Genomic DNA, 27,136 nt, shown 5'->3' on the forward strand with positions numbered 1-27,136 from the left:
CCTGTTTTTCTTTTAGTTCCTTCAACTCTGTTTCTTTTATTTCATTCAGTGCTTTAAGCATTTCCTTTCTAAGGCCATAAGCTGTTTGGCTGCAGCTTCCTCTATTTCTTTATGGATGGCAATATTCTGTTTGAGTTTATCTTCCTCTATGTCTTTACGTATCTTATTTGTTTCCTCTGTTATCATCTTCATGAGCATAGTTATTAGGTCATCTTCTGGATTTCAGTTATGCTGGGGTGCCCAGGGCTACTTGCCCCTGGGTAACTGGGTTCTGTAGATGCCATATTGCTCTGTCTTTTGTTTCTTGAGCTTTTACGCTGGCCTCTCCCCATTATGCTATCTTAGGTGTTTGGGGTTATTTTCTGGTGGTTCCTGAGGATCCTGTGGTGGAAAGAATCCCTTTGCAGAAAGCTGGTTTTTCCTGAAGGATGTCTTCTCAGCTGTTTGGGTATAGTCCCTGGATGGCTGGCGTTTTTTCAGGAGTTGCTGCTGCTCACCTCAGGGATAGAGACCTGAGTGGTAACTGTGGTCTTTGTTAGTCGAGAGGTTTCTCCTCTCACCCAGGAAAGTCCTGAGGACAGCTGCCCTGTTTCTGGGTTTCTTGCTGTAAGTTTAATGATCAGCTGCTGTGACCCAGTTGGATATCTGGTGCACAGCAACTGTTTGTGCCTATGTCTGGAGCACAGCTGAGTGATGGCGGCTCAGTCTCTGCCAGCTGTCTGGTGCGCAGAAACTGCCTGTTTCTGCCTTTCCAGCCTTTGGGAGCCTGGGTGTCTGCCTAAACTGGGTAACTTTCCTGAGACCTTTTCGGGGTGGGGGTGTCGAATGAGTGCTCTGAGATCAGACCAGCCGTTTCCCTCCCTGTGTGTTTGCACCTGACAGTGAAACTCATTCGCTGGTGCCCTGGTGCCCACAGTTCTATCTCAGGTGGTGAATCAGGCACACAGGCAGGCAGGTCTCTGTGCTGGAGCCTGGGTCCCTGGCTGTGGCTCCGGGCTGGTTCCTGGGGTGCCTGTGGAACCCGAGTCTTTTCCAGGGGATATCTGGGTGACCTAAGGTCGGTCCCAATTGTTTCCTGTACCGTGGGGTTATCACTTGACTGACAATTCCAGTCTCTGATAGTGTGGTGCGCATGGTTCAGTTTGGGACCATGACCAGAGACACTGGCTTGTGGCTCTGGGCTGGGGCTGGGGCTGGCTGCCAGCAGCCAAGCGTCTGGCGGGACCGGGATCTCTTCCGCAGTTTAGCTGGGTGAGTTAAAAGCTGATTGAATCCCCCACTGTGGGGTATCCTCTCACCTGGGAAACACAGGTGAGAGGATGTGTTTTATGACTGTGTTTTATGGCCACGAGTTCTGATTGCTGGTCACTGCTGATCCTGCTGCTGCTGCTCAGACTGAGAGTCCTCCAGGCGCCGCCATCTTGCCCCACCTCCACTCTCATCAAAACTTTTGTCCCTTCCTTCTTTCCTTTCTTTCGTCCTTCCTTCCTTGCTTCAGTTCTCAGTCCTCTCTGTCTCTCTCTCTCTTTATTCATTTTTTGGGGTCTTTTCTGTAGTCTGCATTGCATTAGGACTCTGCAGCTGCATCCTGCCTCTGCTTTCCAAATACTAGAATCACAGGTATATGTTCCAGACCTGGCTTACTCTTTATAAATTATGTTCTTTAGACGTCCCAAGGTTTTTTCCCCACTTAGGTCAAATAAATGATTTTAAAACCATTATGCTATTTTAAAGAATATATTATATCTTAGGAAATCCTACATTTGCAGAAAACCTTTGAAATGAGTACACAGCTCTCTTAACCTCCTTTTCCCAGGTGGAGAGACCGACTTTAAGATATTCTGCAGATAGAGAGTCTAAATTACAGATACCCACCAGGTCCTACCCTCAGATATGAGAATGCCACAGAAGAGGAGGAACAAATGTAGAGGTCAAAGGGGATAGATGACACAAACAGACCATAGTCCTTTGAATCAACTAAGCAGTCCCCATCATATGGCCTCACAGAGATGTGACAATCAAGAGTCAAGCATGGGTCTGTGCCAGGTCTTACATATGTGCTACAGCTGTTATCTTTGTGTTTTTGTTGAAATCCTAACAGTTGGAGCGAGAGTATCTCTGACTCTATTGACTGCTCTTAAGAAACTTTCCTCGTGTTGGGTTGCCTTGTTCGGCCTCAATATAAAGGCTTTTGACTTTTCTTATTGCATCTTGCTTGATCTTTTTTTCTGGCTGCCATATCCTGGAGTCATGCTCCTTTTAAAAGACTGGATAGCAGTTTTATTTGTAATAGCCAGAAGCTAGAAACAGCCCAGATGCCCCTCAACTGAAGAATGGATGCAGAAACTGTGGTACGTCTATACAATGGAGTTTACTCAGCAATGAAAAATAAGGAAATCATGAAATTTGCAGGTAAATGGTGGGACCTGGAAAGGATCATCCTGAGTGAGTTGTCCCAGAAGCAAAAAGACACACACAGTATATACTCACTCATATAGACATACAACATAAAATAAACTCACTAAAATCTGTACATCTAAACAAACTAAGCAAAAGAGAGGACCCTAACTAAAATGTTCAATCCCCATCCTGAAAGGCAAAAAGGATGGACATCAGAATAAAAAGAAAACAGGAAACAACCTAGGAACCTTCTACAGAGGGCCTCTGAAAGCCAGAAGAAGAAAACAGGAAACAACCTCGGAACCTGCCACAGAGGGTCTCTGAAAGCCTGTGCCCTGCAGACTATCAAAGCAGATGCTGAGCCTGATGGCCAACTGACGGGCAGAGTGAATGGAATTTTATGTAAGAAGTGGGAAATAGTAAGAGCTGGAGAGGACAGGAACTCCACAAGGAGAGCAACAGAACAAGATAATTTGAACACAGGGAACTTCCCAGAGACTCATACTCCAACCAAGGACTATTCATGGAGATAACCTAGAACCCTGACAATGTAGCCACTTCTGATGAGAACTGATAGACTAAGATCAGAAGGAGGTAGCTGAGAGGAGTGGAGGGAGGGGAAACTGTGGTGAGATGTATTTTATGAAATCTATTTTCAGTAAAAATAAAACCAAACCAACCCACAAAAAAAAAAAAAAAAAATCCACTCTCTCCTCGTTTCCCTAGTGTTAGTATCATATATCAGCATGGTAAATTTGTCACAGAATGTATATTCTGTGTATGTATATATCATGACTCCTTAAGTTCAGTACTAATGTTAAGTTTCATTCTTTGTATTACACTTATTTTTGTTATCTAAATAACAGATTCTAAGTTTTATTTATGTACTTTAACTGATGAATTGACATGGATGTATTTAGCTGGTATATATAGTTCTGAAGTATTTCTATGTATCGAACAGCTAAATTGGGTGCACATACTACTGTTGTCTTAAAATTTTGCCAATTGTATTGTCAATAGGAGACCAATTGTATTGGTCTCCTACCTAGAATTCAATACATTGTTATCACCAATATTATATAGCAGATCCTTGAAATCCTTCTTCTAACCTTACTGAAATTCTACCTATGTGGATAACATTCCCTTCTTCCCCACCTCCAATTTCAGGTGACTAGCTTTCTTCTGTTTTCAGATCACCTCTTCTTTTTCATATTACACATTATCTAAGAATATATGGAACTTACCTTTTTCTCTGTTTAGATGATATTTTGCAATGCACTATAGTATATTTTAGGTTTATCTATATGGTCATTAATGATAGAAAATACTATAAAGTATTTGATTGGTATTGCCTTGTATACACAGATGCGTACAAACAGGTACACACAATTTTCTTTATCAGGTAACCTACCAAACATAGATGGGTTAATTATATTTTTTGCTTATTGGATATTGTGAACAATACTACAATGGAAATGGGAGAACCTGCATATCAATATATTCCTCAAAATGATTTAATTTTTTTCAGTATATGACTGGTAGCAGGTTGCTAGATCATGGTGCAGTTCAATTGTGCAGAAAAAATGCATCCATTCCATTATTTGGTTCTTTTACACATAGTATTTTGATGGTATTGACTCTCTTCCCCTAACTCTTCTTAGATAAGAAAGCCCTGTTCTTTTTCCTTTCTTTCTTTCTTCTTCTTTCCTTCTTCTTCTTCTTTTTTTTTTTTTTTGTTTATTTTTTTTTTTGGCTGTTTGTTTTTGGTTGTTCAAGAAAGAATTTCTCTGTGTAGCCTTGTGCTGGAACTCACTTTATAGACCAGGCTGGCCTTGAAATCACAGTGATCCACCTGCCTCTGCATCCCTGACTGCTGGGATTAAAGGCAGGCATGATTATGCCAAGCTGAAAGCCCCATCGTTATTCACCAAACTTTGTGTTCTTTTTAATGAAACATTCAGCCCAACAAGTGCTTTCCATATACTCTTAGACTCTTAGATGTGTAGATATAACCTGGAACAAGATCATCCAGGAATCAAAAGGTAAAGAAAACTAATTCTTTCCCAGCAGCTATCAATTTTCAATATCTATTCTAGAAGTGGGACTCTGTGGCCACATCACACCCTCTTCATGCTGAGATTTTGTCTGGATTGAGTTCTCACAGGTTTTGTGCATAATGTCACAACAACTTGAGTTAATCTGTGCAGGTGACATAATATTTCAGGAACACTCTTTATAATTTTTCACTGCATTTTTCTCTTATACTTTGGTAGCTAAATATTGCTTCCAATATTTTTTGTAAGGCTAGCCTAGGGAACATGAATCTTTTGACTTGTTTATGTCATGGAAATTCTTTCTTGAATACTTAAAATACACACACACACACACACACACACACACACACACACATTTGTCCTGAAATAACAAGTGATTTATTAACCTAGTAATTTATAAATCCATGATAAGGTTCCATTAAAAGTACAAAATAATGTGAAAAAACACACAGTCATAACATTATGTATGATGGAATTCTATGTTTATGAGAATTTGAGATTCAAATAAAAAGAAATGTCTTTTTGAAAATTGATAAATATGATCAAATTACAACCCTTTTAATGTTATGATGCGCAGTATGTGTAGTATATATGGATGTTATTCAGAATGCTCTTACTTGGGAATTCATCTCAAATTTGCTTAGTTATATACCTAAAACATTGTATACTAAATGGAATTTAAAGATCTGAAATAATAAGATACAGCTCTCTGAAAAGAAACAGAAGTTGGCTTCAGTTATATAACAGGGGTACTTTAACTTGATTCTCAAGAAAATCCCTAGGCACTTGGTCCCTTACTACCTAAAACACTTTTTTTCTGGCACAAACTAGTAATATAAACTTTTCTGGAATGTAATATTTAACCCTAAGTTTCATGAGCATAAAATGAATACTTATTAGTAGAATCATTTTCTTTTGAAAAACAAACTGATTTTAGTGGAACTTTTTTCTTCCTAAAAATGTGCAGACACAAGGAAAAGTAATGATTCAATGAAGAGAAAAAAAAATGTTCCTTATGAAAACTTTATTTTTAACTGGAAGACAGAAATAATCCACTTGGGTTTTTTTCAGTTTTTAAATGTTTTATGATATATTATACTTAATAATAGTCTCATTATGACATACATTATAGCATCTTTATATATGAACATAATATATTTCAGTCATATTCACTCTCATCCTCTTTTTCTGTTGTTGTTAACGTGGTCTCATTTAGCCTAGCTTCAACTCCTTATTGTTGCCATTGCAGATATACAACTAGACATCTATTTTCCAGTTTCTGTAATTCTGAAACTGAATAAATTGTAATAAATCAATAAAAATAGATAATAAAATAGAAAAGAATAAATTGGAATTCAGCTTAAAATCAGAAAATAAAATAAGATAGAATTTTTTATTGAAGTAAAATATGTAATACACTTTTATCTGGCCTCAATTTGAGATAAAAATAACAGGAAAATGAATATTCATTAACAGGGAACTATTAAAATAAGATATGCTCATATCTACATTATGGTTGTTTTATTGTGACAACAATGAGCTATAGATGTAGTTCAAAATCCATTTGTTTTATTGTGTTGTAGAGCTAATACAACATGAAGTTTCAAAGCAGATAAAGACAGGTGGGTGAGGTTATGAGCCCACTAGCAAAGCTCTGTTGACAGATTAATACAAAAGTATCATATGTTCTGTTTGACAAATGTGTTCTGAAACAGTATTTTGCAGTAGGCTTGATTTCTGTTCTATCCTTTGTCCAAATGTGATAATGAAAGAGCATATTCAACCCTGGAGGATAATTGGCATGTGTGAAGGATGTACTGAAGAAAAATCATGTGAGAAGAGACATGATTTTTCTATACATAGTGGCATGTGTGTGACATTGAGTGTTACTTAAACACAAGCTACTCCACACTCAATTCATCCATCTGTTTCCTTAAAGGGAATAAGGACACATGCAAATGTATTTATATTTACCTTCCCTTCAAGGGAATGGGATTTAGTTCCAATAAATATCAACTGCCACCCAACTTTTGGAACAGAAACTAGGTTATGAATAGAAATAGATACCGCAGACTGCTAGGCAAAGAAAATGATTATTTATTTTTGCTTAAATTTTGAATGATTAAAGCAGTGAAGATTAAGGCCAACATATTAGTTTGTATATTATTCTACCTAAATGATTCAGCATGAAAACATCTCAATCAAATTTTAAGAAAATTATATAACAAATACTTATAAAATAAACATTTAATTTACTTTCTAGGATAGTTCAAAAATAAATATGTACAGCTAAAATTGTAATCAGGATGTCATAAAGTCAGAGATAACATAGATAGCTTCTCAGTGTCAGAGGTCTATAAATAATATCCAAAAAGAATAAGCATAATCCTAGGGAAAAATAGTAGAGACCTGCAGAGCTTATGTTATGGCTGTATTCTCAAGGACTTAGGTGTATATCACACTAACACAATAACTATATTTACAATAACATTATAGGTTATAGATTACAGTGTATCAACTCATAAATAAAGTTATCATAAAGAAACTAGTTTATATTAATGCATATTAATCACAACAATGCCATATAAATGAAAACTATATCACTTAGATATATTTCTTTTAGAGTTCAAAATGCAATATATACCCATTTTTACTAGTTGGCATAATTTGATAAAATCAGATATATTCATTTGTAAGACTAAATTAAAAATAATTCGATTAATAAACAGGTCAATGAAAAGTTTTCAAACATGTTTATTCAGAATCTGCTTTCTCATCCTATGAATTTGTAATATTTATGACAATCCAGAGAACTGTAATATCATTATCCTATAACAGTTAGGAATCACTATAAGCTTGTACAACTAGCATCTTTTTCAGACTGGTAACAACTCGCCTAAAAATTCACAATCAGGAATAGAGAAGAGAAACCTGCACAAACAAAAGATAAAAGGCAGACAAATTTCCTTCCTTCTCTCCTCTTTGATGAACAGTCTTGAAATACAATTGACCTTGCTCCCTCGGGTAAAATTTCATAAAACTGGGAAACTGGTTTCACTTAGTGGCAACCACATTAATGGCATTTCTTCCTGGAGGCCTTTCCCCTCTTTTTCAATGTTACTGGACCCAGTGAAGTTCTTAGGAGAGCACAAAGTTCTGTCAGTATTCACCTTATGTATGACTACAGCTAAGTTTTACTCTAGTTCCTAAACTTTGAGGAGAAAGAGTGTCTTTGTATTAAAAGATACCTTTATTGTGAATCTTAAGTCTGACCCCTATAGCTTTAGATAGTTAGGATAAATTCTTAAAGTATTTTGTTGTTTTAATCTGAGTTTAACAGAGCAATGCCTAAGGCGGGGGGTGGGTGGGTTATATTCTATTTTTCCTTAATGGATTGCTCTCCCTGATATCAAGAGTGATGGATGAACACTTAGATATATTTTAAATACTACTTTTGAGTAGAAATTTCAAACTATGCCAGGAAATTGTCCTGACATATCAGACCATATAAGACTGCTCAGAAACATTGTCCTCTATTTGAAGTGCTTTAATTTCATTCAGGTTGCAGCCCAAAGCACTGTTTCCAACAAACTTTCATGTGAATCTCTTTTCTTATTTTCCCAAGATGATTGTCACAAGAAAATTGAGTCTTAGATAAGTATAATAAGCACATAGAAATTCTAAGTTAATATAAGATATATAATAAATGCAAAATATATTAGTTACTGTAGCTATTGTTATTAATTATGATTGTGAAATATATGTAAAATTATACTGACTGTGATGAAGTAGCACATGGGGGCATCTGTGGAGTTTTATAATATAAAATGTGATGATTTTTAAATTTCAATTTATTACTTAACAAGTATAAAAAATGATACGCTTTTCAGGAACTTAGCACATTATTGGGAAATGAAGTCTACAAGCACAGTGAGGAATACCTGAAGGTAGTAAAGATGCCATCTTTACCAAAGAAGACAAATAGCAGAACATCTAGAAATCACCTAAAAAGCAGATGACTAAACAGAGAATTGTGCTAAGGATTTTGGAGTCAACATTCTCGTCATACGAGAGTGGGTTTATAAAGCTGGAGAGTAAGAAAGTTAGTTAATCACAGTTGTGGTTTTACATACAACATAGAGTTATCTCCATAATTTTGTAGCTTTCATTATATACATTCAGATAAGTACAGATGTAAACTCTGTATGTTCCATTTTACACATTTACTTAAAAAGACTGTAATAAAAACAATGCAATAAAAACCAGATCACTAAGATATATTTTTAAAATACTACCTTTGATTAGAAATATCAGAGTGTTCAGAGAAACCAGAAATTTCTGGTTTCCAGAGTGGGAGAAAGAAAATATGTTTGTAAATTTGTATAAGTATGGAGTATAAGGATATTCCATTAATGCCAGGGAAATCTACAAGTTATACGTAGGAGTAGTGTCAAAAGATCCTTATTCAAAAAATATGGGTAATTAAAAGAATGCCTTCAAATCCTGATTAACTGAATACAGTAACAATATATGAATAAATTTTAATTACTCAATAAATGAAAATGATATATATTTTTCAAATCTTTCTGAAAAGAGCTGTGATTATAAAACGTCAAAATCATTGACAAAGTAGAGTAAGGACTAGGAGGCACCATCTCATCAAATGACCCACTAAAGATCTTAATTTATACAACAATATTAAATAATTTTTCATGTAATAGGATGGCATGAGAAGAAAATGACAACACTTTGGCATTCTCCCCAGTTTTATGGCACATGAATCTCATAGTGAAAGACTATCAAAAAACTCATATTGAGGGACCTTCTAAAAATTAAAGTGACCTGCATCTTTCAAACTGTCATCATTCTGAAGATAAAGGGAAGACAGAAAAATTACTTCCATGACAAAAGAAAGTAGAAACATGACAGTGAAAAACAATATGTCATTTAAGCGAATGGTTTTGAAGAGCTGATGAAAGAATACCTGGTTGATTGTAGTAAAAAAAAAATTTTCTCCTCCCTCTCTTTTTCTTTCTCCCTCTCTCTCTCTCACCCACACCCCTCACACACACTCAGACACTTACAGACACAAACACATGTGTGTTCCTAGGAGTAATGGTAATACCTAATGCAATGCAAAAATTATTCATGAAGGTCAGGAAAAGAAAACATCCTCTTGTATGGCATGTGTAAGTTTTCAGTATTTTTTAAATTTTATTTATTTTTTATTAATTACAATCTATTTACTTTGTATCCCAGCTCTAGCCTCCTCCTTCATTCATCTTCAACAAATGGTGCTGGTCTAACTGGATGTCTACATGCAAAAAATGCAAATAGATCCATATTCACCACCCCGCACAAAACTAAAGTACAAGTGGATCAAAGACCTCAACATAAAACCAGACACACCTAAGATGTTAGAATAAAAAGTGAGGAAAAGCCTTGACCTCATTGGCTCAGGAGACAACTTTCTGAACAGATTACCAACAGCACAGGCTCTAAGATCAATAATCAATAAATAGGACCTCATGTAACTGAAAAAGCTTTTGTAAAGCAAAAATTTTTAGTAATTTCAAAGAAGATCCATGCTTTAAATATTCATGCCATAATACATTTAGACTAAGGAATATGAAAAGTCAATATAAATTATAAACATGACAACACACATTTATGCTATATAAAGGGTTCTTGAAAAAAGTAAGTGAATGGAGTTTGGTAGATATTTGGTAAAATTTAGGGAGTAAAAACAGTAAGTAATTATCTCTCAGATAAACTCAGGAAATTTATGTAGAAGGAATGGCTATTTTAATGTAAAACAGTATAGAATATGAGCTAAAGTCGGTTTTAAATATTGAGTAAGAACTTTGGATAGAACATAGATGTATAACTTTTATTTTTATTTCCAAATTCTTTATCATCTTAGTTTTATTCTTTTTTAATTAAATTTTTATTTTTTATATAAATTACAGTTTATTCAATTTGTATCCCAGCTGTAGCCTGCTCCCTCATTCCCTCCAAATCACACCTTCCCTCCCTTATCTCCTCCCCTGCACATCTCCAAGTCCACTGATAGGGGAGGTCCTCCTCCCATTCCATCTGACCCTAGCCTATCAGGTCTCAACAGAACTGGCTGCATTGTCCTCCTCTGTGGCCTGGCAAGGCTGCTTCCCCATCAGGGGAAGGCAGTCAAAGAGCCAGCCACTGAGTTCATGTAGAGACAGTGCCTGTTTCACTTACTAGGACACCCACTTGGATACTGAGCTGCCATGGGCTACATCTGAGCAGGGGTTCTAGGTTATATCCATGAATGGACCTTGGTTGGAGTATCAGTCTCAGAAAAGACCCTTGTGCCCAATTTTTTTGGTTCTGTTGCTCTCCTAGTGGAGTTCCTATCCTCTCTAGGTCTTACTATCTCCCCCTTCTTTCCTAAGATTCCCTGCAATCTGTCCAAATTTGGTTATGAGTCTCAGTATCTGCTTTGATACACTGTGGGGTAGAGTCTTTCAGAGTCTCTCTGTGGTAAGCTCCTGTCCTGTTTCCTGTTTTTTCCTGATTCTTATAAAGATGTTTTTTTTTTTCTCATATGAAAATAACAAAATCCATATTTTACCATAACTTTTTAGATTAGGAACATTTTGAAGTCTTTCTTAAAAAAATTAGATGTTAGCAGGGAGGATGAATGAAAGTTCCACTGTCATCATTAGTAGTACAATGAATAGGATAACTGAGCATTCAGGCAATATAACATGTTTTGCTCCATCAAATTGCATGCTTCCATATGTATGATGCAGTTATGGCAAAACAGAAAAATACCATAACTTTAATTGGTGTTAGAGATAAAAATGTTATAAATTTAAAGTTTATTTTTTTAAAATGGTATAAACTATTTCATAATTATAAGTGACATTAAAGTCATATTAGAAGCCACTGTTGTGTCAAGCTTCACCTTCCCCAATCACTGTGACAACAAACACAAAGTCACCTTTTTACTGCAAAATCTAAGTGTCTACTTTTCTAAAAATTTTCACAGTTGAAAAGATGCCAAGTCTTAAGAGAATAATGTACAGCTCAAACTCTCCTATGAACAAATAATACTTCTTACATAATATAGGTGAGTTTCTATAAACTGTACAACTAGAGCAGCAGTAAATCTTTGTTAGCTTCAGTTTACTTCATTTCACTGAAAGATATTTGCAAATTTTTTTCATTCATTATCCTCATGTCACAGAAAATAATCAGAGTTTAATTCTTGGCAAATATCTAGGGAGATTAATAAAATGTGCAGTTGCATAACAAACCTGAGCATAACTCTGAATTGGGATGAACGATGATAAGGAGGTCAGGCTTTGAACATGTAGGCTGGGTATGTGCTCAGGACCTCTTGCTGTGTACCAGTTTACCATTGGAGGGAGCCATTCAGAACACATGCAGCTTTTGACTTACCACAAATAATTAGTCTCCTAAAATCATGGAAAGTAACCACAGAATGATTATGACTGATTACTCCTTACTGGCTGGTAAACATCACTATTCTCAGTTTCCCACGACCAAAAGCCTAAAACTCCTTTAACAACAAAGAATAAAAAAAGTCCTGTTCTCTGTTGTTGTTTCTGAAATATTAGCTGAGATCATTGACGTTTCCTTACTCTGGTGCCCAAGGGCATCCTGTTATTTTATTGTTGCTGTTCTTTAGATACAGTTTCCTATGTAGCTCAGGCTTATTGTAAACTCACCACCTCAGCCTCCAGGTGACTGGGATTACATTATTTATCAGCATATTTGTCTATTGTGTGTTGTTACACATGTATTATTATTATATGGCTAAGTAACAGAGATTTAATAAATAAAATTATATAATAGCAGTCATAGATGGCAATGCGATAATAGTGAAGACTAGGTCTCTTTTCCACCTTACCATAGGTGAGAAGAGTTCTGATAACAAAGGGAGACCACATTTCAAAGTGAAAAATGTTGGCGGGACATCAGAAATCAAGAAAGAGAAGTCAGGGGAGCTAACAGGCCTGGTAGAGCAAATGGTGGAGGAAAAAGTGGAATCAGTCTGAAAATACAAGATTAGTATTTTTTTCAGTGCAGGAAAGTCCAAAAGTATAGCCACAGAGTAAGACCGATGACCAAGTACTCTTAGGCCTAACCCCAAGAGAAGCAAAGAGTTCTCCTGAGCCTAAACCTCAGTACAGGTTTTATATCTATAAATGACTTCTCTTCCATGGCAGGCTACTTTTGAGAAAAAGAATTGTAGCACAGCGCTCCCTGTACCTCAGAGTACTGCATCAAGTAATGCACTTGAGAGAGAGAGAGACTGTTACTTGAAATAGAGCTACTTTAGAACAGAAAAATAAGGTAGAATAACAAGTTAGTAGCCTGAGGAGGCATTGCCACAGTTGCTGGGTGAGAGATAGCTTCCAGGTGCATTGTAGAGAGTAGAAGTCAGAAGCATACCTGTTGGGAAGTTTTAGCAGTTAGATCTCAGGTGTCAGGTGCTTTGCACTCTGTGAAAAGGAGAGGCCCCATCTCCTCTGCAGTACTGCAGAAACTTCAAGGTACAAGTTCATCAACTGCTGATTGCTCAACATCCAGAATTTCCGCCCTGCCATATTTGATTTGTTGCTAAGTGGAACAAAGAACAGTAAGCTTATGTCCAACAATAACCTTAATTTCCAGTCCTTCTTCCACTGGATAGTTTATACCCAAGTGGTATATAATAACTCTGAGAACAGTGAGTAGTGAACTGCTTGGGTGGCCTTATGTAATATAGATACCAATTAATCAGTTGCTTGCCCTAAGCCCTGAGGTGCATGTGTCACCATACCTTTCAGCATGGATATTTATTACTGTGCTTTTACAACATGGAGAGATCCAGTGGAGTAAAAAGTGGACTGTTCTTTGCCATTCTGATGGGTGTAAAGTGAAATCTCAGGGTCATTTTGATTTGCATCTCTCTGATGGCTAAGGACGTTGAGCATCTCTTTAAGTGTTTCTCTGACATTCTATATTCCTCTACAGAGAATTCTGTTTAGCTATGTACCCAATTTTTTAATTGGATTGCTTGATTTATTGCTTTTTAGCTTCTTTAGTTTTTTATGTATTCTAGATATCAGCCCTTTGTCAGATATAGGGTTGGTGAAGATCCTTTCCCAGTCCGTAGGCTGTCGTTTTGTTCTGATAGTGTCTTTTGCTTTACAGAAGCTTTTCTGTTTCATGAAGTCCCAGGAGCCTACCATAGAGGGCCTCTGAAAGACTCTATCTAGCAGTGTATCAAAGCAGATGCTAAGACTCATAACCAAACCTTTGGCAGAGTTCAGGGAATCATATAAAAGAAGGGGGAGTCAGTATGATGTGGAAAGGACAGGAGCTCCACAAGGACCAAATATATCTGGGCACAGGGACCTTTTCTGAGATTGATTTTCTAACTAAAGACCATGTATGGATATAACCTAGAACCCCTGCTGGGATGTAGCCCATGGTAGCTCAGTATCTAAGTGGGTACCCTAGTAAGGGGAACAGGGATTATTCCTGACATGAAATCAATGGCTGGCTCTTTGATGTTCTCCCCACCCACCGAGTGAGGAGCAGCCTTGCTAGGCCACAAAGGAGGACATTGCAACCAGTTCTGAAGATACCTGATAAACTCGGGTCAGATGAAAGGTGATGAGGTCCTCCCCTTTCAGTAGACTAGGAAAGGGTCAGGGAGGAGATGAAGGAGGGAGGATGGGATTGGGAGGGAATGAGGGAGTGGGATACAAAGTTAATAAACTGTAACTAATATTTAAAAAATAAAAATTTAGTTTAAATAAAAGAAAAAAATAGAAGTGGCCTGAAGGACCAGTGAAGTCAGTTCCTCAGGAATAAGAAAATTCAAAGAAAAATGACATCTCTCAATCTCAAAATGCTTTTCTAAAAGAAAAAAAAAAGAATCTAAAGAAAATGAAATTGTTTAAATGGATAAAGAAAAACATTGAAATTGAGCTTACTCTTAATAACAATCAAAGTAATTTGAAAGATAGAACTAGAGAAGTTAAAGTCGTAGGAGAGAAACACAGCAATTTAGGTTAGAAAATCAACAAAATATGGTTATAAATTCATATATATCTATATATAGATATATAGATATACATATGCAGTGATTAAGAAAATTCAACCCTTATTCAAATAAAGTCTGAACAGAAATCTTTACCAGCATGCTGAAAATATGGGACAAAGATGATCAGAGATTAAAGGCATTGCTGAGGAATTGGAAAACAGTAAAATGACAAACTATGAACACCACGATCTAGACCTCAGGCTCACAACCAGCTAGTAGGTCTACAATTTTTGGTATAGAAGAGAAAACTGAGTTGCAGAAAAAAATGGTATGGGAAATCTGTGCAATAAAATTCTAGCATAATGTTTGGTATTCCTAGTAAAAGAAATGGCTAACCACGAATCAGACATACAAGCAAAGGGGAAGGAGGGACTTTATAATTCACAGAAACTATTTTAGAGAAAAAAAAATTCATATAATTTACTACCACAAGCCTAATAGAACAACACCAGATATCTAATAACAAGAATATTAATAAAATTATTCCTAAATATTATTCCTAATAATACAGCATTCTGCTGTACTTACAGCTTGGTGCTTTTTCTAGTCGTCATGAGAGAGGCTCCCTGCAGCAGCAGATGCAGAGACATACAGCCACAGTTCACAAAGGATGTCTCAGTGGGTGGTCTCCATGTTCCTTACCCTTGAAGATTGTAAAACTGTCGTTGCAAATTAAAAAAAAAATGAGTGTTGGGCTATGTAATATTTATGATTAGCCCTAAGATTAACACAGAGGTGTTATTAAACCATTTTCAAAAATAATAAGACACAGATACATGCTATATTTTATAATTACCTTATATACCTTGGGCTGGGGAGATATTTCACTTATGCTGGCTCAATAACTTCACCATATATCTCAGAGCCCCCACTCAATGCCATACACCTTAATCCTCCTCATCTGGTCTACCTCCCATTCGTAATCCCAAGACGCTTGTATTCTTCACCTGGGCCTTTTCACACCATTATTAGAATCTTTCCAGCCCAAATGATTCCTTCTTCACCCATCCCATCATGACATCTTCTTAGCTCTTCTCTTTCTGTCCATCTGTCTCCTATGATTCTCCTGTCCTCTCCAAGCCTCGGGAAACTTACTCACACCTACCCCATTCTGTCCAGCCCAGGGATAGGTCATTCTATCAACCAATAAGGTATGTCTTAGGCAGGTTTACAAAACAAGGATAGGTGTAATCAGATCTTGAGGGCCAGTAACATGCATCAGACCAACCTCAAATAAGAAAACCTGTGGAAAGGGTTTCATCAGGACTGGTTGATTATCATCCTCTGTGGCCTGGTAAGGCTGTTCCCCAATCAGGGGTTGGTGATCAAAGAGCCAGACAATGAATTCATGTCAGAGAGAATGGATGATACCATGAGAACATGGCTCAGTGAATCAACTAAGCAGGGCTCATCCTTTGTGCTCACAGAGACAAAATGACAATCAGGGACCTTCATGGGTCTGTACCAGGTCTTGGCATATAAGTTATGGCTGTTATCTTGGTTATTTGTGGAAATCCTAACTGTGGTAGCAGATGTTATATCTGACTCTTTTGCCTGTTCTTGGGACTCTTTTCCCTCTTCTTGCATAGCCTTGTCCAGCCTGGATAAGAGGGCTTTGGCCTCATTATTTTTTTTAATCATTCTATTGATTCTTTATGAATTTCGCTTCAGGTGTTAGAGTCAGGAATTCGCTCAAAGAATGACCCCAGACTCTAGTAGCTTGCAGAAAACAAAGGGCATTTATTCTGCATTAGTCCAGCATGCTGGTGTCACCACCTTTAAAATATGGTGTTGACCCCAAGGGGAGTTGAAGGCCCCTTTTAAAGCCAGAAATGAGAATTCCTATTATTGTTCTATAATCTTGACTGGGATTGCCTGGTGCCCATGGAAGCTACGGGTGCCCTGGTGATTCTGGTCAGTACTTATATGCTTTTCAAACCCTTAGTTAAGCAACCTTATATTCGCCAGGTCAAATGTATTGGCAGTTTCCCATTGGTTGCCCTTTTTCTGTGGTTCTTCCTGTAACTTTTAGGCCTGTTCTGTTGAGCAAGAAAATGAAGCCTGTCATGGAGTTTGTCAGGCTTATTTAGCCAGGCTCTCTCACAGGTACCCTAATCCCTCTCATCTTCCCATCACTCCATATTGTACCTTGGACTTGCAACTTCACCAAAAGATTAAAAAAAAAAAAAAAAAAAGCAGCTGTGGTGTGGTTTGAAGCCTTGCTTTTGCTATACTATCAATACTGGAGTCTCACGTGTCCTCCTGTTGTAGATCCAGTTGTTATCCTGTGTCATACAGATCCTACAGTTTTGGTTATTCAGGACTAGCCCCTTTACACACAACTGCAGTTCATAGATGGGATAGATGTTGGGGTGGGAGAACTCAAAGGCCTGGATCTCGGCCTGGATGGTAGCTGAATTGGTCTGCCTGCCAGCTCTCCCGCACTAGAATCACCAGTGCCAGCTCTCCCTCTTTGCCAGGGCTGGTTTTCCTGTGCTCATAGCATTGGGACCAGCTTTCCCATATTCTCCCTTCCTGTCTTATTGTACCTTGTTTTGTTCTGTTTGGCTGTTGTCTCTTGGAGGCCTTCTTTCTTCTAATGAGGAAATGGAGGGGAAGGAAACCTGGGGAAGAAGGGAGGAGGGTGGAGCTGGGCAGAGTGGAGGAAGTGGTGGTTGGAATGTTTCATATGAAAGAAGAATCCTTTTTTCAATGCAAATTATAAAAAGGGGAAATGAAAATGATTAGAAAGAGGAAATCTCAATGGAAAACTACACAGGAAAGAATTAGGAAATATATGAAAGAGTATTAATGAACTAGCCATGGAGTTTCTAAATCAAGAAAACATAAACTAGTACACACAATTTAATACTAACCCTTCATGTAAACAGTCTTGACTCTACATAAAACAAAGAGACTGGCTGATTAGATTAAAGATGAGATTTAAGTCTTTATTGTCCAAAGAAATCTTATCTCACTGGTAAAGATATATTCTTACTAACAGAGAAAGGATAGAAATGACATTCTAAGCAAATAAACTATGAAAACTAGTAGAGGAAGATACACTCTTTTATTTTTATTTTTTGAGGCATATTTTTTCTCATTTTTTATTATTGTCATTTATTACAATTTATTCTATTTGTATCTTGGCTATAGCATCTCCTCCCAGTCTCACCCCCTCCCTCTTCTCCCCCTATGCACCTTCCATAGTCCACTTATAGGAGAGGTCCTCCGCCCTTTTTATTAGACTCTAGCCTTGCAGGTCTCATCATGACTGGTTGCATTGTCTTCCTCAGTGGACTGGTAAGGCTGTACCCCCAGAGAGAGGTGATCAAAGAGCCAGCCACTGAGTTCATATCAGAGAGAGCCCCTGCTCTTCTTACTAGTGAACCCACTTGGAAACTGAGTCTATGGGCTATATCTGAGCCAGGGTTTTAGGTCTTCTCCATGCATTATCCATTGCTGAGATATCATTCTCTTTAGGGACCACAGGGCTAGTTTTTATGGCTCTATTGGTCTCCTTTTGGAGCTCTTGTCCCCTCCAGGGATTTCTATCTCCCCTTTCTTTCCTAAGATTCCCTGTACACTGCCCAAAGTTTAGGTGTGAGTCTCAGCCTTTGCTTTAATACCTCTATAGAGTTTTTTTCTTTCCTTTTTTTTTTTTTACTTGTTAGTTTTTAATTATTTATTAATTACACTTTATTCACTTTGTATCCCCCCAGTGGTTCTCTCCCTCCTCCCATCCCAATCCCTCCCTTCCTCCACCCTCGGCATGCATGCCCCTCCCCAAGTTCACTGATAGGGGAGGACTTCTTTTCCTTCCTTCTGATCCTAGTCAATTAGGTCTCATCAGGAGTGGCTGCATTGTCTTCTTCTGTGGCCTGGTAATGCTGCTTCCCCCTCAGGGGGAGGTAATTAAAGAGCAGGCCAATCAGTTCATGTCAGAGACAGTCCCTGTTCCTATTACTATAGAACCCACTTGGATACTGAACTACAGATGGGCTACATCTGTGCAGGAGTCTTAGGTTATCTCCATGTATAGTCCTTGGTCAATTCCTATGCAGAAAGTCAAAGAGGATGGACATCAGAAGAAGGAGAAAAGAGGGAACAAGTCAGGAGCCTGACACAGAGGACCTCTGAAAGGCTCTGCCCTGCAGATTATCAATGCAGATGCTGAGACGCATGGGCAACCTTTGGGAAGAGTGCAGAGAATCTTATGAAAGAAGTGGGAACCAGTAAGATCTGGAGAGGACAGGAACTCCACAAGTAGAGCAACAGAACCAAAAAATCTGAGCACAGGGGTCTTTCCAAAGATAGAGAGAGTCTTTCAGAGGCTGTCTGTGGTAGGCTCCTATCCTGTTCCTTGTCTTCTCCTGCTTCTGATGTCTATCACGTTTATCCTTCTAAATGAGAATTGAGCATCTTCCCTAGGGTCTTCCTTGTTGTTTAGCTTCTTTAGCAGTATAGTCTTCAGTATGTTTATCCTATATTATATGGATAATATCTTCTTATGAGTGAATATATACCATGTGTATCCTCTTACTTCTGAGTTACCTCACTTAAGATGATCTTTTCTAGTTCCCACCATTTGCATGCAAATTTCATGATTTCTTTGTTTTTAATAGCTGAGTAGTATTCCATTTTGTAAATGTACCACAATTTCTCTATCCATTCCTCCATTGAAGGACATCTAGGTTGTTTCCAGATTCTGGCTATTATGAATAGAGCTGCTACAAACATTGTTGAGCAAATGTCCTTGTTGTATACTTGAGCATATTTTAGATATATGCCCTAAGAGTGGAAAAGCTGGATATTGAGGTAGCATTATTCCTAATTGTCGAGAAAACACCAGATTGAATTTCAAAGTGGATATACAAATTTACACTCCCACTAGCAATGGAGGAGGGTTCCCCTTTGTTCACAACCTCTCCAACATGTGTTATCACTTCCATTTTTTGATCTAAGCCATTCTGATGGGTTTAAGGTGAGATTTCAGGGTTGTTTTGATGTGCATTTCCCTGATTACTAAGGACAGTAAGCATGCATTTAAGTGTTTCTCTGCCATTCTATATTCCTCTGTTGAGCCCCCCCCCATTTAAAAATTAGGTTATTAGCTTATTGGTGTTTAATTTCTTGAGTTCTTTATATATTCTGGATATTAGCCCTCTGTCAGATATAGGGTTGGTATAGATCTTTTTTTTATATTTATTTATTTTTTTTCTTTTTTTAAATTATTATTATTAATTACACTTTATTCATTTTGTATCCCCTCATAAGCCACTCCCTCCCCCCCTCCCGATCCCACCCTACCTCCCCTTTTTCCATGCATGCTCCTCCCCACGTCCACTGATAGGGGAGGTCCTCCTCTCCTTCCTTCTGATCTTAGTCTATCAGATCACATCAGGAATGGCTGCATTGTCTTCTTCTGTGGCCTGGTAAGGCTGCTCCCCCCTCAGGGGGAGGTGATCAAAGAGCAGGCCAATCAGTTTATGTCAGAGGCAGTCCCTCTTCCCATCACTATGTAAGCCACTTGGGCAATCTTTTCCCATACTGTAGGCTGCTATTTTGTCCTCTTGAAAATGCCCTTTGCCTTCCAAAAGCTTTTTAGTTTAATGAGGTCCTGTTTATTAATCATTGATCTTAGTGCCTGATCTGTTGGAGCTTTGTTCAGGAAGTTGTCTCCTGTGCCAATGAGTTCAAGGTTATTCCTCCAGTTTCCCTTCTGTTAAACAGTTTCCTTCAGTGTATACAGTTTTATATTGAGAACTTTGATCAATTTGGAGTTGAGTTTTATGCAGAATTATTGATAAGTATCTATTTGCATGCTTCTACATGAAGTCATCTGGTTAGACCAGAAACATTTGTTGAAGATGCTTTTTGTTTTCTTTTTTCATTGTATGGTTTTGGCTTCTTTTTTAAAATCAGGTGTCCATAAGTCTGTGTGTTTACTTCTGGGTATTTGATTCAATTGCATTGATCTACCTGCCTGTTTTTATGAGGCTATGGTGATAACCCTAGCTGGGACTCCTAGCAGCAGTGGATATGGAGCCTGAAGTCACCACCTCTGTAGTCAGGAGAGAGCCCTACTGAAGAGATGGGGACATAGAAACAACTATAAAACCTTTGACTCGAAATTTGTCTTGGCTACAAGAATTGTAGGCATTAAGATGAAACAGAGATTGAGGGAATGGCAAACCAATAGCTGGCCCAACTTGAGACACATTCCATGAGAGAGAGCTCATCAACCCCTGACACTTTAATGATATTCTGCTATGGTTGAAGACAGGGGCCTAGAATAACTGTGTATCTTTTAACAGTCAGGGTAGGGGCTGTCTCTGACTCTGTTGCCTGCTTTTGGACCAGTTTCCCTTAGCTGGGCTGCCTTGTCTGGCCTCAGTGGGAAAGGATGCATTTAGCCCTGCTGGGACTTACTGTGCCAAGACAAGAGCATAGCATAATTGCTTTCTGAGAGGCTTCATCCTGCAGCTGATGGAAGCAGATGCAAAGATCCACAACCAAACAGTAGACCAACCTAAGGGAAATTTGTGGAATAGTGTGAGGAAAAACTGAGGGAATCAGTGGGATCATAGACCCAACAAGAAATCTTACAGAGTAAACTAATCTGAACCCATGGAGGCTCGCAGAGACTGAACCACCAACCAAATAGCATGTGTGGGCTGGACCAAATCACCTACACATATTTTGTAGATGTGCAGCTCCGTCATCATGTATATCTCCTATCAATGGGAACAGGCCAGTCTCTGACTCTGTAGCCTGCCTTTCAGGGTTACATTGTCTGAACACTGTAGGAGAAGATGTGCTTAAGTTCTGCTGCAACATTAGGCTAGGCTCCTCCTTCTTTAAGGAGACAGGTGAATGGTTAGAAAGAAAGGATGACAGTGAACTGCCATGGGCTACATCTGTGCAGGGGTTCTAGGTTATCTCCATGCATGGTACTTGGTTGGAGTATGAGTCTCAGGGAAGAACCCTGTGCTCAAATTTTTGGTTCTATTGCTCTCCTTGTGGACCTCCTGTCCTCTCCAGGTCTTACTATTATTTCCCACTTCTTTCATAAGATTCCCTGCATTCTGCCCAAAGTTTGCCCATAAGTCTCAACAAGTGGGTTCCATAGTAATAGGAACAGGGACTGCTTCTGACATGAACTGATTGGCCTGCTCTTTGGTCACATCCCCCTGAGGGGGAGCAACCTTACCAGGCTACAGAGGAAGACAATGCATCCACTCCTGATGAGACCTAACAGACTAGGATCAGAAGGAAGAAAAAGAAACCCTCTCCTACCAGTGGACTTGGGGAGGGGAGTGTGTGGAGAAGGGGGAGGAAGGGAGGGATTGGGAAGGGAGGAGGGAGGGAACTAGAGGGGGGGATACAAAGTAAATAAAGTATAATAAAAAAAGAAAGGGAGGATGAGGGTGGGAGTGGAAGGAGAGGAGAGAGGGGACTGGGATCAGGCTGTAAAGTGATTAGATAGATAGATAGATAGATAGATAGATAGATAGATAGATAGATAGATAAATAGACAGATGATAGTACAGTGGAAAAAGAAAATAGAAAAAGGGATAGATTATTTCATTGTTAACACTTAGATAAAATAATATTGTTTGTAGTTTTCAAATTATTGAGTGATATAAATTTGGAGTTTTATTATAGCAACATTACACTTGTATCACAATATTGTTTTAATATGTAAGCAGACATACTTTTAAATTCTGATTGTGCCTACTTTTTATTGCCTTGTATCTTTTACTTAGAGGTTGTTTTGATTCATTTTCTTTTTAATGTATTGTATGAAGCACCCTTCCCTGCATGTACTCAGGAAGTATCCGCTGAATATGAAAAAAACAAAGTGTAGCCCTTTCCATTTACATTGAAATTTGTGTGCCTTTCTTTACATCTCGTTTTCTTAAATGTCTACTCTTAATTTTTATATAAGGAAAAAAAGCTCAAAGAAAATGATGAAGTGTTTATTGAACTTAGAAATTAGTTTTCTCTTTGAGAAGCATTTGCATTTACAATCATAAGAGATAATATAATTTGTCTTCCAATAAGCTGACCATGTTTAGACTAATTATCTATTAGCTATGGTGACAGAATTACTCATATATCAAAATTTTTCAGGAATAAACTTCTATTGTTGTTACGGTATCTTTTATTCACCTGATTGTCATCTCTGAGCCTTACTGAAGAATAAGCTTACCCTTTCTACTTTCTTTTGAACTCTTGCTGGCTGGTTCAACTCAGATGTTCTGGCTCAAAACTCTTCTCCAAACTGACTGATTGAAATTGGCTTCTCATGTCTTCACCTGAATAGCTTTGTTTCTGAACTCCATGAACTGCACTGCACCGAACTGAAAGAACTCAACTGAACTGCACCAACTGCTGATACTGAACTGTTTTGTATTGACCTCAGCTCTCCCGTACTGTCTTCTCTTCTGAACTTTCTACTGTACTCTACTCTACTGTACTATCTTCTCTACTCTCTCTCTCTACTGTACCATATTCTACTGTCTCAGCTTTATAGTACTGTTCTTAAATAGTTTTTTTTTCCTGTATATTCTTTTCAGAATTGGGTATAGCCTATCTCTGACTCATTCTGTCAAATATTTCTCTGATCTATGACTTTATCTGCCCCTCCATTAGATGTCACTTTCAAATCTGGGTGCTTCCTTCCAAAAACTAATTTTACCTTCATTCTATGGTATATTTAAAGGTATGAACTAAAGGCATATCTTTATTTTAGCCAGAGGGATTAAAGGTGTACTGGATGAAAATTCCTCTATGTATTGTCCAATCTGACAATTTTTCACTAGAACATTTTAGACTGTTGCTTTTGTTTAAGGAAGAAAAGATGGAGAAATATATTGTCAAGATCTAAAAGAAAAGCCTTTTCTATCTCAAAACCTGATGTCTCAGAGTGACGTTATGGTTACTGTTGACTGACAACTAAATTGGACAGAGAGTTTCGTAGGAGATAGAAAAGTGTATGTTTGTGGCCAGGTGTGTCTATGATGACTGTTTAAGGGAGGACTGCCTAAACAGTATAACCTACAGATAAGTGCATGTTTTGTCTAAGTGTGTCTATAAGAACTATGGGAAGACTAAATGAGAAAACCTATGCTATTAGCCTCATTTATTAGTCCAAGAGCTGAGAATGAATAAAAAGATGGAATTAGGCATAGGCATTGTTTCTGCTTTCTGGAAGCCAAAGTAAAAGTTTTCTTTTTCATGCCCTCTTTACTATTATTTCTACTTGACCATGGACATAAAACCAATGCAATTAGGACCAGAGACCAAAGCCTCTAAAACTATGGCCCAAAGGAAGCGTTCTTTTCTTTAAAAATGTTTCTCATGGACATTTATCACCGAAACAACAAAAATAAGTAACACCTTTAAATGATTTTAATAATGAGTCACTGCTGCACAGCTTAGGCTTGTTGTGGGAGTCAGATGTGGTCAGGGCCCACTTGCTTTGTACAACAACTTGGCTTTCCTGTCAGGATGCCTGAAGAAGTGCACCATGGAGAGGAAGAGGTGGAAACCTTGCCTTTTAGCAGAAATTGCTCAATTCATGTCCCTTATCATCAACACTTTCTATTCAAATAAGGAGATTTTTTTCTGGGAGTTGATTTCTGATGCCTTTGGCAATATTCTGTATGAAAGCCTGGCAGACCCTTTCAAGTTGGACAGCAGCAAAAAGATAAAAATTGACATAATCCCCACACCTCAGGAGCTGGCATTGGTGGACACTGGCATTGGTATGACCAACACTGACCTCATAAATTACTTGGGAACCATTGCTAAGTCTGGCACAAAAGCATTCACGGAGGCTCTCCAGGCTGGTGCAGACATCTCCATTGGGAAGTTTGGTGTTGGATTCTATTTGGCCTATCTAGTGGCAGAGAGGGTGGTTGTTATCACAAAGCACAATGATGATGAACAGTATGCCTGGGAGTCTTCTGCTGGTGGCTCCTTCACAGTTTGTGCTGACCATGGTGAGCCTATTGGCTAGGGCACCAAGGTGATCTTTCACCTCAAAGAAGAGAAGACAGAATACATAGAAGAGAGGGAGTCAAGAAAGTAATGAAGAAACACTCACATTTCATAAGCTATATAATCACCCACTATTTGGTGAAAGAACAAGAGAAGGAGATCAGTGATGATGAGGCAGAGGAAGAGAGAGGAGAGAAAGAAGAGTAAACTAAGGGTGGCAAAGAGAAGCCAAATATTGAAGATGTGGGATCAGATGAAAAGAATGACAGTGGCAAAGATAAGAAAAAGAAAACTAAGAAGATTAAGGAGAAGTACATTCATCATGAAGAGTTGAATAAGACTAATCCTATTTGGACAAGAAACCCTGATGGCATCACTCAAGAGGAATATGGTGAATTCTATAACAGCCTCACTAATGACTGGGAAGACTACTTAGCAGTAAATCATTTCTCTGTAGAAGGTCAGTTGAAATTCAGGGCACTGCTGTTCGTTCCTCAGCAAGCTCCTTTCACCTTTTTTGAGAACAAGAAGAAGAAGAAGAACATCAAACTGTATGTTCATCATGTGTTCATCATGGACAGCTGTGATGAGCTGATACCTGAGTACCTCAACATTATCTGTGGTGTGGTTGACTCCAAGGATCTGCCCCTGAACATATCCTGAGAAATGCTCCAGCAGGGCAAGATTCTGAAAGTCATCCACGAAAAAGTTGTAAAGAAATGCCATAAACTCTTCTCTGAGTTGGCCGAAGACAAAGAGAAGTACAAGAAGTTTTATTAGTCATTATCCAAGAAAATTTTATTAGTTTTAATATTTTTATATTAATTACAGCTTATTCATTTTGTATCCCAGCTGTAACCTCTCCTTCATTTTCTCTAAATCCTACCCTCCCTCCATCATCTCCTCCCATACATCTCACCAAGTCCCCTGATATGGGAAGTCTTCCTCCCCCTCCATCTGACCCTAGATTATCAGGTCTCATCAGGACTGGCTGCATTGTCTTCCCCTGTGGCCTGGTAAGTCTGTTCCCCTATCAGGGGTTGGTGATCAAAGAGCCAGACAATGAGTTCATGTCAGAGACAGTCCCTGTTTCCCCTTACTAGGGTACCCACTTGGAGACCGAGATGCCATGGGCTACATCTGAGCAGGGGTTCTAGCTTATCTCCATGCATGGTCCTTGGTTGGAGTATCAGTCTCAGAAAAGATACCTGTGCCCAGATTTTTGGTTCTCTTGTTCTCTATGTGGAGCTCTTGTCCTCTCCAGGTCTTACTAACTCACCCTTCTTTCATATGATTCCCTGCACTCTTCCAAAAGTTTGGCTATGAGTCTCAGCATCTGCTTTGATACCTTTTTGGGTAGAGTCTTTCAAAGGCCCTCTGTGGTGGGCTTCTGTCCTATTCCCTGTTTTCACTCTCTTCCGATGTCCATCCCATTGCCTTTCTGAGTGAGAATTGATTATCTTTCCCAGACTACTCTTTCTTGCTTAGCTTTTCTTTAGGTGTACAGATTTTAGTATGTTTAACCTATTGGAATCTATGAATATTCTACCAACCACCGCTGCCTCTTTGAGCTCCTCTGCTATCACACCTCTCATTCTGGAGATGAGATGACCTCCCTGTCTGAGCATGAAGGAGACACAGAAGTACATCTACTATATCACTGGTGAGAGCAAAGAGCAGACGGCCAACTCTGCCTTTGTGGAACGTGTGTTGAAGTGGGGCTTTGAGGTGGTGCATGTGACCCAGCCTATTGATGAGTACCGCGTGCAGCATCTGAAGGAATTCGATGGGAAGAGCCTGATCTTGGTGACTAAGGAGGGCCTGGGTCTACCAGAGGATGAAGAAGAGAAGAAAATGGAGGAGAGCAAGGCAAAGTTTGAGAAGCTCTGCAAGCTCATGAAGGAAATCTTCAATAAGAAGGTTGAAAAGGTCACAATCTCCAATAGGCTTGTCTCTTCACCCTGCTGTATTGTGACACCTATGGCTAGACAGCCAACATGGAGCAGATCATGAAGGCCCAGGCACCGCATGACAACACTACAATGGGCTACATGATGACCACAAAACACCTAGCGATCAATCCTGACCACCCCATTGTTGAGCCCCTGCGGCAGAAGGCTGAAGCAGACAAAAAAGGCAAAGCTGTCGAGGACCTTGTGGTGCTGCTGTTGGAAACTGCTCTGCTCTCCTCTGGTTTCTCACTTGAATATTCCCAAACCCACTCCAACCACATCTACCACATGATTAAACTAAGCCTGGGAACTGATGGAGATGAAGTGACTGCAGAGGAGCTCAGTGCTGCTGTTCCTGATGAGATCCCCACACTTGAGGGTGATGAGGACGCCTCTTGCATGGAAGAAGTAGATTAAAGACACCACCCCCCCCAGGCTTCCCATGTTCTCTCTGTAGCTTTCCCTGTGGCTCCCCTGTAGCCTTGACCCACCTGACCATCCTCATGTCTAGAAGAATTTCTTCTATCCTGGCCTTGTGGCCTTGTACCTTCAGGCAGGAAAATCCCCTCCTACAGAATGGCAAGGTCGGGTATTGTGTATGGTGTTTTTTGTTGTTGTTG

The 27,136-nt window shown here is 38.7% G+C and overlaps 1 pseudogene; it reads left to right on the forward strand.

Moving 5' to 3' along the window:
• The first annotated feature begins 24,072 nt into the window (after positions 1–24,072).
• LOC129678814 (heat shock protein HSP 90-beta-like) lies at positions 24,073–26,933 on the forward strand (annotated as a pseudogene).
• The last annotated feature ends 203 nt before the right edge of the window (positions 26,934–27,136 follow it).

Source organism: Psammomys obesus, unplaced genomic scaffold, assembly GCF_907164565.1.
Source record: "Psammomys obesus unplaced genomic scaffold, mPsaObe1.curated_primary_1811, whole genome shotgun sequence".
Lineage (NCBI taxonomy): Eukaryota > Metazoa > Chordata > Mammalia > Rodentia > Muridae > Psammomys > Psammomys obesus.